General features: G+C 40.6%; 1 long non-coding RNA gene across 1 annotated transcript; it reads left to right on the forward strand.

Moving 5' to 3' along the window:
- Positions 1-1,603: 1,603 nt before the first annotated feature.
- On the forward strand, positions 1,604-9,060 carry LOC107749558 (uncharacterized). Its single transcript, XR_001641047.1, has 3 exons — positions 1,604-1,662; positions 2,690-2,816; positions 8,659-9,060. It is a non-coding gene; the product is annotated as an uncharacterized LOC107749558 (long non-coding RNA).
- Positions 9,061-11,278: the final 2,218 nt, after the last annotated feature.

Below are 11,278 nucleotides of genomic sequence, written 5' to 3' on the forward strand. Positions count from 1 at the left end.
GTAGAAGAACCTAGCTGGATGGTGAAATCATGCTGTAGAGTTGGAGTGGCAGGGAAGAAAAGAAGCTCAGTCTTTGCCAGGTTGAGCTGTAGGTGATGTTCTTTCATCCACGCCGAGATATCCGAAATTGATGTGCTTTGGAGACCGCCCCTCTCCAGGTCACCCTGAACGACCAACCAGTGAGATAGGATTCAAACCAGCAAAGTGGGATCCCTGTGATGCCCAGTGATGATGTGACTACTGATTGTTCTAGTTTTGTCTGTGAAGAATGTGTCAAGCTGTTATAGAAGTGGTGGGAGGTGCTGGAGGGGGACAGAGGAGAGAATTGAAAGTTTTGAAGAGATGACGTGTGTCTGGAGCGCTGTTGATCTTGTTGTGGAAGTATGAAGATTTGGCAGTATGGACTTGGGTGAGGGAAGAGAGGAGGACACTACAGAGGAAAGATGGGAGGGGGAAAGGGAGCGCAGGTTTTGTCTAAAAGTAACAGGTATAGGGGTTGGTAGCACACATGTAGTAAAATGTAGTTTAAATGTAATGAAGAAATGGTCAGAGATATGAAGGGGTTTTACCAAAATGTTGTTGTCTGCAATACAATTGCGTGTGTAAATTAAGTCAAGTTGGTTGCCTGATTTGTGCGTGCTTGTAGTGGAAAGTCATTTGAGATCAAATGAAGCAAGGATTGAATGGAAGTCTGTAGCATAAGGCTTGTCCAGATGAGTGTTGAAGTCCCCAAGACTAAAAGTGGACTGCCATCCTCCGGGAATGAGGACAGCAGCCCATCCAGCTCCTCTAGGAAGGTGGCTAGAATTTGCCCAGGAGGCCGGTAAATTACCACAACCTGGAGTTTTATAGGAGCTGTTACAGTAATCGCATGAGATTCAAATGAGTTATAGAAGTGTGTGCAGTAAAATTGCACCTTTGGATGGAAACATAGCTTGTGTTGATCAGAGACACAAATGTTCTGCTGTGTGTCTGGAACTAATTTGGAGGAAAAACACTCAATATTGATAATACAGTGTCTAAAATGTACATCACTTCATTTTAGCTTAAGCTTAGCTTATTTATTTATTATATACTATTGGATGAAGTATAAAATAGTGATAATTTTTTAATGGCTCAAGGCTGCGCTGGTACACAGACATGGTATTTAAAAACTGGACTGTCTGGCTGTTTGCAAACTCTCAGGTTACTGATACAGCAATATAGATCAGCATATGACCAAACCTTTGCTGGACAGGCAGCATTACAATGAAACTGAACACTGTGGCTTGTTTTGAGCCTGCGTGACATATTTGTGTGTGCATGATCTAGTGTTGTGTTGGCTGGTAAAGGCTCTGGGCTGGTGAGTCAAACAGACACTGAGCCTGTAATAGGCTGTGTGTGTCGCTTTGGATAATCAGCATCAGTGGCTTCTCTCTCTTCCAGGCAGAGCTCCAGAGGTCTTGCTCTCAGCACAGCATACACAGAGGAGCAGAGGGCTGTCAGCTGCTGTGCTCCTGCAGTATGTACCCTCCTGTACCTCCTCCTCCTCCTCCTCTTCCTCTCAGCACAGCATACACAGAGGAGCAGAGGGCTGTCAGCTGCTGTGCTGCTGCAGTATGTACCCTCCTGTACCTCCTCCTCCTCCTCCTCTTCCTCCACCGCGAGCACTGACCGCTGCGGGTAAGCCATCACTACACATCACTCTGAGTGGACTCTTCTCCGAAGGTAATTGAGATAAGATTTTGAGAAGCTATTCATATTACATACAGAACTCAACATGTATGTATCATATTCATACCTTATTCCTGGTGAACACTTAGAGTGCTCTGTTAGTTCTGGTCAGTGACTAAATGCACAAGGCCCATTTACATTTTTCCACAGTTTCTATGCTTCCCGTTTCTCCATATAATATGCTGAACGCTGTACTTCCACCTTAATGGAAACAAAGCTGAATCACAGTTTGAACAGTGGGCGAAGTTTCTGTGTCCACCACACTGGACGCCGGTGGGTTTGCTCGCCCTGGCTCAGGAGAATGAGCTGCACACCTGCTAGATCCACTGTATACCAGTCAGCTGTTCTGTAATGAAATGCAGGCAGAGACCTAGATCTATATGGAGGAGATTTATTAAAAGAAACCAAAAGCACAAGGAGAAGGGAACAAAAACACGGGCAAACAGAATAACCGTTACATTCAACAACTGACACAGTAGCAAGTGAAACACAAGGGCTAGATATATACACAGGAGAACAGAGGGCTAACAAGCACCAGGTGAGACTGATTAGTTACCATGACAACTAACAAGGCACAAAGCTTGGGACCTAACACAGGAATCTACATTTATTTATATATGTGACAATAGGTGCAAACTCATGAATTTACAGTAAAAGCATTCATATGGTTAGAATCTAACAAATAAGTGAAAGTGCACTCCTGTGCTTCTGGATCACGGGACAGCAGTGAATTGTATTACAAACTGTATAGCATTTTGTCAAAATTTTGTCAAGCATTGATTTGTTAAATCAATATTTTATAGATTTTGTGATAAACATTTTTTTAGAAATATTTTTTATTTAGTTTTGAAGTAGAAATCATTACATTAGGTATGCTGTGCATAATAAATACTTCAGTTTGAACTTATCCACACACAATGCTGATGTTTATTAAGGTGTTTAATGACGATGAATGGATGTGTGATCACTCTTTCAGCTCCGGAGGCTTCTGCTCCTCTGCCGAGGCCCTGGTGGATGGAGATCATCGTGCTTGGGATGATAGGAAGTGCTTTGGCTGTCTTTCTTCTGCTAACAGTCATTATCTGCTACAAGGCCATAAGGAGGTATGTAACGCTGTCACAGAGTTAGTGCAGTTCTGCAGGGGTGGCTGAAGGTTGTGGCTTCAGTGCTGTTAGTATAAGTGTGGTTTTGCCACGCTGTGACATGAATGAAAGGCTGCTGTAGTGCTGATCACATGTGGCACCATATTATGTCGTGAGATTTGGTCACACGTCACTTGTGAATATGAATGTCGTATGACTTTTATTTTGGGTCACTAGCTAAGGAATTTCATCTTAACAGTAAGGAACAATCAGGGAGGATTGTTGACTAAATAAAAGTTATGCAAATTGGAGGGAGTTTGTGAGCCGACCAATCTGAAGGATTTGTGAGATATTGATAAAATGACTTTAGAAAGATGGCAGCATCATCATTTTATTATTATACAGATTGGTAGATTTGTTAGTGAAGTTAGTTGACTTTAGCAGTCCTTGTTGCATTTAATGCCAATGATGTGCATAAAATAGTGTTCAAAAACCCAATAAATATTAAAGATATCTTAATATCCTTTTAGATTCTGGTTCCTAACAAACTTGTCTTTTGGTTTCTTCATTTTAAGGCCCTCTGTGGTTCAATCGCACAGACACTGGGATCTCAGTGCAGCTCTATGAGTGAATATTCAGTGGTCAAAAAACAAATGTGGGTTATTTTGCTTATTGTATTGAAAAAGGAATATCTGAAGAATAGTTATTGTTGTAACTAGAAATATTTCTTCAGATTGCATTGAACACACCTGAGTACCAAAAAATACACTGAAACGGTCAAGTTCAGGCACCTTTACTTGCTCTCATTAGTGTGTTCATAAGAGTCTATATTTTCAGGGATATTTGGAAGAAGCAGTTTTGTTCATTTTAACTGTTCCTGAAGCTAATGATTCAAATATGCAGTAGTGTAATTACATGTTTGAGTAAGGCAAGATTTGCCTCGCCTGGATTTTTTAAGTATTCAAATGTCCTCTTGTTATGAAATGTAATGCGTAGTCTTAGATCAAGCAGTATCAGAGCCAGCCCAAGGCATGAGTGAACTAAGCTGCTTAGGGCCCCCAACAGTACATGAGATGGCTTGATTCATTTTATTTTATTTATTTTTATTAATATTTTTTTTTGTGATATGTTATGTCAGTGGACAATGGTAATGATACAGAAACGCAATATTAAATAATGAAATGATCTATATATACGTGTCATTATTATTTCCATAGCGACGCGTCATGCAGGCACAATAGCACTGTATGACAGATGTATAGCTTTTATTTAGCTTTTCCTTTTTATTAAAAATATCCACAATCTTGTTAACTATATCATGAACTATATGATACAACCTATTCTGGCACAAATCAGATCTGAGGGGGCACCGGGCCTGGCTGGCTAGTTAATTAGCATAGCCTAGGTATCTTCTTGTTTTAGGGAAGCTTATGTTTGATTAAACATCTGTAAATAGCCTTGACATCTTAATATATTATCACATTTTACTTAGCTAGTTTTACATTCAAGTTTTTATCTTCTGTGTAAAAATAACTTGTATATATTTTTGTAATAAAAAATAAAAAATAAAATACTTTTCAGTACACCACATTAAGTATGCCTCTTAGTACTGTAAGACTTTGAAGGTTCAACACCTGACCACTCTTGTGGGTTTGCTACTGTTACAATTAAAAATCGTAAAACATGCCAGGCAGACATTGGTATGATGTAAGCAACACCGCTACAACAAATAAAACTGATAATGGGTGTGATAGACTTATAGTGTGCGAATAATCAATCAAATAAAATTCTGCTTAGGGCCCCATAAAGGCTTGGACCGGCCCTGAGTAGTATCCACTGCTAATATGCGTATTTAATGCTATCACTGATAGTACATCAAACTTTGAAACATTTAGGTCTCTCACACACTCTTCATTTATGTATTTCTTTCACCAGAAAAAAAAAATTGAAATCGAAATGTTTAGCTGGGGATTTAGTGTGGTTGAGTTGACACAGAATGACCCAATAGGTCTTTGAGACTCGATTAAAAATGACTGAAACCCTTTGATCTACATGAACATAAATATTGCTGCAAATAAAAACAATAAACTAAAAAATGTGCATCTACCGCAGTTTTAAGTAGAATCTGACTTGATTTCAAGCATCATTACAGCACGAGCGTCCTCTCTGTGTCCTCCAGCAGACTTCAAACACGGGTGGCACTGCACTCCAACAGCTTTGATATCAAAAATTTATTAACTCTGTGAGGTGTTGTGTCTCCACCTGCCACATGTCAACTGCTGACATCTATTATTGAGGAAGCTGGGTGCTACCAAAACCGTGGGCTGTCCAATGGTGATTGGAGGACCAGTGTAATGTGACTGATTCAGGAGCAATGTTAAAACCAGTGTGAAGCCACGCAGGTCTGATCATCAAGCAGTACAAATTATTATATTCTTTTTTCATTGTATTTTTATTATCACCCCTAAAAAATTCCAAACTCCTAATTCTTTTTTTGAAGGAAAGGTCAAGAATAATCTTGCACATGACTTCATAGGATGACGTGTTTTGATGATTTTGCTAGCAAATGCCTTTTCCTGAGTCATTCACAACCTGTACATGCAGGTGTTGATCTTTCTTCCGTCGCTGGCAGGCGATAGGCTGCGTTCAGTGGATCGTAGGTGCTCTGTGTTCGCATCAGTGCCGCTCGCGCAAGCTAAACCTGAGTGAAGAATCAAACAGCTTCAGCTGATCAATAATCCCAGCAGCGAAATCATCTCACCAGCCATCTGCTCCAGCACACTGGGACAGGAGCATATGCTGTGTGCCTCCTAATTATAGGCAGTTGAAACAAACTTTGTTCATGGGCTTCTATTCTAAAGATTTTAAGTTATAATTGACATCAATGTTTAAGGGAAAGTGTATACCTTCACTGTGGTGTGATAAATTTGAAAAGCACAAATATTTCATTTATCTCTCAATTAAAGGGATAGTTCATTTAATCACTCCCAGGTCATCGAAAAGGTGTAGGTGACTTTTTTTCTTCAGTAGAACATTAAAGATGATTTTTAGCTGAAACTGTGGTCCTTGATGATTCATAAAAAGTCAATGGCTACCCTCAAAAAAAGCACACCATGCAACAAAGAATTAATCCCTGTGGCTCCAGTTCTTTTTAGTGAACTAGTTGAACTGTTCACCGAATCAGTATGAATCGTCTGAATCAGTTCGTGTCTCGAGCAGCACAGATCTACAAGTTACTCAATCAAAACTCACTTTCAGACGCATGACAGTCACTGCGACTGGAAATGAGCTGAAATAGCGGTGTATCTGATCCTGTGATGAATGGAGCACTTTCAGGATAGAAGGAAAAATGGATGGGGCAAAATACTGTCAAATTCTTGAGGACAATCTGCTGCCCTCTGCCAGAAAGCTGTCAATGGGAAGAAGGAAAGATCCTTTTACCAACTCAGTGATTCTGATTTTAAATTTCTTCTGACATGTTGGTGTTTTATCTTTCACTTGGATGTTATAAGTTGCACTGAGTAAATACAGCTGGATAAAACAAAAACGGTGTCTGTCTTCATTTCAGGTTGCAAAGCAACAAAATGTCATTATTTTAAAGGGGGCTGATTCTTTTCTATAACCACTGTTTATAGAGCTTTATACAATACTGGTTGTGTCAAAGCAGCTTTATAGTATTAAACAGGAAAATAGTTTGTCAATAATGCAAGAGGACAATAGAAAACAGTCAGTTTATCAGTTCAAGTCAGTTGATTCAATGATATCATCGTCCAGCTCATTTCAGTTCAAATAGCAGTCAAGTCAACGGTGTTGCCAGAAATGAAGCGTCCCCAACTAAGCAAGCCAGAGGCGACAGCGGCAAGGAACCAAAACTGCATCGGTGACAGAAATGGAGAAAAAACCTTGGGAGAAACCAGGCTCAGTCGGGGGGCCAGTTCTCCTCTGGCCAGACGAAACCAGCAGTTCAGTTCCAGGCTGCAGCAAAGTTACATTGAGCAGAGGACTCAACTGGCTCCTGTGGTCTTGTCCCGGTGGCCGTCTAGGAGACAAGGTCTTCACTGGGGATCTGTCTCTGGGGCTCATCTAGTTGTCCTGATCTCCGCTGACATTCAGGGCTGTAGAGGTCCTCTCTAGGTGCTGATCCACCATCTGGGCTGGATACGTACTGGATCCGGGTGACTGCAGTGACCATCTGATCTGGATACTGTCACGGGTTGTGAAGCGGAGGAAGCACACGGAGAGGAAGGAATCCACGATAGAGTCTTTAATTATCCAAACAAGAACAAAACACTTTGAAACTGAGGGAGACCACAACCACAATACAACTTGAGGGCGCTCTGGACGGGATTCAGGGACTGGGTCAATGGCGGCCGGCGGGCTTGAGAGAGCCACGGCTGGCAGGCTCTTCTTCGAAGCGCCGGTTTCCATGCCGCGGGGGAAAAACAAAAACTATTTAAAAAAGGCGGAAAACAAACACGGGGGAAAAGACGCCACTTACTTTCAGCTTTATGGTCTTGCGTTCTGTCACGGGTCGTGGTGTGGAGGAAGCACACTGAGAGGAAGGAATCCATGATAGTGTCTTTAATTATCCAAACAAGAACAAAACACTTTGAAACTGATGGAGACCACAATCACGATACAACTTTAACGCAAGACAAGGGAACTGAGGAAAACACAGGGTATATAAACACATGGAACGTAATTAGGGAGAACAGAAACATGTGAGGAGTAATCAATCAAAACAGGTGAACAGAATAAACGATGATTAACTAAATGAGAACGGGAGCTAAATAGAAAAAGGATCTGCCGCCTGCAGTTGATTTTGATATTCTATGTATTATCAAATGGCAAGAGTTTTGAGATCGCAGCGGACGTGAAGGACTATAATGCGATATGAGCTTGCTCAAGTATTGAGCTAGTTTATGTAAAAAGGTGATCTGATGAAGACTAGTTCATTCACTTTATATGCTTCAGACATGTAAAATATCCACATTTCACATCATTATTGGGTGCTTTAATAATATAATGCGTACATCATTGTGTGATTACGTAAACAAACTGGTGAATCATTATTTGAAACAGTTCATTGAAACAAATTGTCTAAAAGAACTGTTCTACTGAGGAAAAAAAGCCATCTACATCTTAGATGGTCTGAGTGAATAAATTAACAGCCAATTTTCATTTTTGGGTGAACTATCCCTTTGAGCTGCAGTATATAAAAGAAGGAGCCAGCGCAGTTTAAATAATTTAAGATTAACTTTAGTATTTCATGGCATTTACTGCAGTTTTCTCATTTAAAGTGAATCCCAGCTGTTCTATTCCACAGATGATGTTTTAATTAGCAATAGCTCAAGGAAAGGATATTTTATCCAATGAAACAGCACTAGCGTTTCTCTTGATGGTCATGTAATATGTTCACGCTGCTTTTGATGTGTCTCCATGCGGGACTCTCTGCTGATGGCTTCTAATGCACCTTCAGGGAGCGCAGCACCAACAGAGCAGCTTTACAGTCGTGTTCACAACAAAGACTCTGTGACTGTATTCAGTCCAGTCCTGCATTACACACGCTGTAGGGAGCGCAGGCTCACTGGACAAATACAATGACCAGAGATGCAATGAAAGCAGGAGGATATAAATAGGCCATGCTGAATAACACTGTCTTACTCTAACAGCTGAAGATAACTCAGATTACAACCAGGGGCGTAGAAGTCATTTGTGAGAGGGACAGAATGTTCAGCTCGAAAAACGTTGACAAAGTGACTATGTTTTCTTTTATGGCTTATCTTTATAGCATGACTGTATTGTCTCAGGTCAGCGGTGGCAAATCCTGAGAATGTTTCCCTGTTTTTATTGTCATGTGCAGGAAACCGAAGAAGATGGAGAAGAATGGTACAAATTGTGGAGAAGATGCCATGAGCTCTTTTAAAAAGACCAACACTGCTGCAGTGGGCACGAGGAGCGTGTGAAACCCAAAGGAAATATTTCCAGCTAATCATAAAGTCAATGAGGTCGGAATAATGCAAAGCGATCCAGAGCCCCTCCGGATGCAATTAGAAGGGACAGGGCTGCTGTGTTGATCTGCATCAGTGACATTTGCATGCTAGTTCGGTAAAATCACACAAACCCAGCTAATGACAGATGTCTGACAAATAGATTTCATATAGTCGTTCATTTTATGTTAACACATGTCATGTATTTTTAAACACATTTTACACAATGATTTATGCAACTTGGACTGGGAATTTCTGAAATGTAATTTCTGAAACTAGGGGTGTGTAATGTCGATGCATGATCTGATGCTCATGACACAGGTCAGATGTTTTCAGCGCATGACACTTTGGATATTTCCAGTCTGTTATCTCCTCAAGGCTAGAACACTAAATGAGCTACTAATGTACCTTGTAAATGATAGTAACTGAAGGCAGAGCGGCCATCTGAACAGACTGAAAGCACTCGGCTGTGTTGTGATTACATGCTAGGTTAGGGTTAAGCAGCAGACGAGTTTGATGCACTTATAAGGGTGGGAGGATGTTTTATGACGCTTAATCCAGGAAGGTCATAATTAAGATAATTACTGATGTTGTTGACCTTGCTGGTGTGCCAGACAGCGTGAATTGGATCTGTTAGAGCGGTGGATTTGGATTTGTTGTTCTTGTGTCTGTGGAACCTGCCTTTCTGAAAAAAGTGCCCTAAGAAATATGAGATTTTCTTTTGCACTGTGAAGAGTGCTGAATATATTCTCAGCAGGCAGTCAAAATATATTTTATGTATAAAGTGTTATATAAATTATGCATGAATGTAAATACTGAGAACGGAAACCAGCCTTTACGACTGTTATTTGCTGCATATCTTTTTATATAGTAGAAACTCAAATTTTGTCTTGTCAGTGAAAGGCTCTAGGTTGGTTACTGGAAATGAAAGGAGTTACATTATTGAACACCATATCCGACAGTCTTTGTTGTAGATGTGCAAAGCTGCATTTACTAAATCCACTAGTTGGTGGGAAGCCTGAACAGTTATGAAGTCTTGTTTAAATAGAGGTTAGGGTCTCGAGATGCATTTTCAAAAGCTTTTAATATGCACAGGATACTGAAAAACAGTGAGATGTGGCACAATTAAGACCAGTCGTCATGTTGTATGTTTCAGAGTTACACAGTCTAATTCAGTAATGTTGCTTTTAACATTATTTTGAAATCAGTCCTGTCACAATGATGTACGGCTAGAGCAACCAGATATCTGCAGTGTCCCCTCAGTTTACTAAAAACATCAATCAGCTGTTGAAGCATCAATGTGTCTAGCTCGTGCTTCTTAATAACACGACCTCTTTCTTTGACAGTCATTCCATTTGTCAGTACTTCTATTCTAGAATGTCTTTGAGCAAATCAGCTTGTTGCCATGACAATATGTTGACCTGTCAGATGACCTTCAGACAGCGAAGCACAGGAGACATTGTGACATGTGGAATTACATTTAATGGTTTTGAGTTCCAATGTTGTGAACATTGTGTTTAAGAATGATTTGATGGCATGTGCAATTAAGCCTTTAACAGTAAATTAACTTAAAAAAAAAAATTTTTTTTAAAAAAATATATATATAAATATATATATATAAATTAATTTATATAAATTAATTTGGGGAGGATTTTGAATAAGGAGAAACCCGTGGGTCCTCAATTTTGTTGACAGATTTCAGCAATCCAGAAGGACTGCAGCTGCAGCAGAAGCCATGGGAGGACTTTTGGTCGGACTCTGAGATGGATTGTGCTGGGGAAGACTCCTGTAAGTCTGGACTGGTGATATAGTCAGGAGGTGCAGGGAACATTTTGAGGATCTTCTGAACCCTGAGGACGTGCCCTCACAAGAAGAGGCAGGGTTGGAGGACTCTGGTTTCCTTGTCAGAAGATAAAAAGCTTTGAAGTGGCGAGGTGCTGGTAATGGACGAGATTCGCTCTGAGATACTGAAGGCCATTGCCTGTCCAGTCTACATGTGTTTTGTGGACTTGGAGAAGACTTACGACCATGTTCCTCAGGGGGTCTTGTGGGGGCCACTATGGGAGTATGGGGTAATGGGGCTGCTTTTGTGTGCCATCCGGTCCCTATACATCCAGTGGGAGAGATGTGTCTACATTCTCTGTAGTAAGTCAAGCTTTTTCCCAGTGAGTGTTGCACTCTTCCAAAGCTGTCCCTTGTCTCCGATACAGTTTGAGGTATTCATGGACAGGATCTCAAGGTACAGTCGAGGGGTGGAGTTCAGTGTAGGGGCCTTAGCGTGGCATCAGTGCTATTTGTGGAAGATGTTAAACTTGAAACAAGATGGTGCCGTGCATGGCTGCTTCGGTTTGTAGCTCCTTGGTACTTTAACTATTTTTGTTTCTTTGTCCTGTTTTAAGTAACTTTTTTCTGATCAGATTTACTAGGGACGAACTCCTAGACATCAGATATAGCACACCAAATAACTTTTTGCTGACTTTTGAGCATTCAGAC

This window comes from Sinocyclocheilus rhinocerous, unplaced genomic scaffold (assembly GCF_001515625.1).
Source record: "Sinocyclocheilus rhinocerous isolate Xijiao unplaced genomic scaffold, SAMN03320098_v1.1 scaffold1071, whole genome shotgun sequence".
Lineage (NCBI taxonomy): Eukaryota > Metazoa > Chordata > Actinopteri > Cypriniformes > Cyprinidae > Sinocyclocheilus > Sinocyclocheilus rhinocerous.